This window comes from Peromyscus leucopus, chromosome 8a (genome assembly GCF_004664715.2).
Source record: "Peromyscus leucopus breed LL Stock chromosome 8a, UCI_PerLeu_2.1, whole genome shotgun sequence".
Lineage (NCBI taxonomy): Eukaryota > Metazoa > Chordata > Mammalia > Rodentia > Cricetidae > Peromyscus > Peromyscus leucopus.
In genome coordinates, this window is record NC_051085.1 from 21,391,867 (window position 1) to 21,392,866 (window position 1,000).

The 1,000-nt window shown below is 42.9% G+C and overlaps 1 pseudogene; it reads left to right on the forward strand.

Annotated features, from left to right (window-relative positions):
• Positions 1-572: 572 nt before the first annotated feature.
• LOC114692573 lies at positions 573-735 on the forward strand (annotated as a pseudogene).
• The last annotated feature ends 265 nt before the right edge of the window (positions 736-1,000 follow it).

Below are 1,000 nucleotides of genomic sequence, written 5' to 3' on the forward strand. Positions count from 1 at the left end.
CCCTGTGTGGGTTCCTGTTCTTACTTCCCTCAGTGATGGACTACATTATGCAAGTTTAAGCCAAGGTAACTCTTTCCTCCCCAACTGACCTTGGGTTGTGGTGTTTCATCACAGCTGTAGTAACCTCAACAAAGACAGCGTGGTTAGAAACACTAAGGGATCTTCCCAGAGTGGCTGGTGCCCAGGGATGGGGTCCGGGTTGGGCCCAGATACTCACCTCTGGAAGGGAAGTCGGAGGCAGGATGGGAGCTGGGGGCCGGTATAAATCTTGTGTTTCTGTGGAAAATGGCTTTGCTTGTTTTATTTATTATTTAAGACAAGTTCCCGCCGGGCGGTGGTGGCGCACACCTTTAATCCCAGCACTCAGGAGGCAGGGGCAGGCAGATCTCTGTGAGTTCGAGGCCAGCCTGGTCTACCAAGTGAGTCCCAGGAAAGGCGCAAAGCTACACAGAGAAACCCTGTCTTGAAAAACCAAATAAATAAATAAATAAATAAATAAAAAAATAAATAAATAAAAGACAAGTTCCCATGTAACCAAGGCTGGCATCAAACTCATTATATAACTGAGGATAATCGCTTCTCGGCTTTTTGGCTAAGATCAAGTGTAGTAACTGAGGATAACCTTGAACTCCTGATTCTCCAACCTCTACTTCCCAAGTACTAGGATTACAGGGATGTCCCAACATACCCAGCATATAGTTTTGTATTTGATTTAGATGAAACTGTATACCTAGGCAAGAACATGTGGTGGAAAATAATAGACCCTAAAGGAGGGCCTACTACTAACTACCATTGTACTTAATAAATGTATCTTCCAACTGCATTCTAAATATTTAACCTCATACACATCAACAAGAGCAGCTCTTATCTCTCATCATGGCAACTTCATTTTGTAGAAAATGATAGATATTAGATATTCACAACTGCTCCAAATGCAGAAGGAGTGAATATGGAGTTCACAGCAGCAATTAGGACATCTACAACACAACTCTTATGTCTA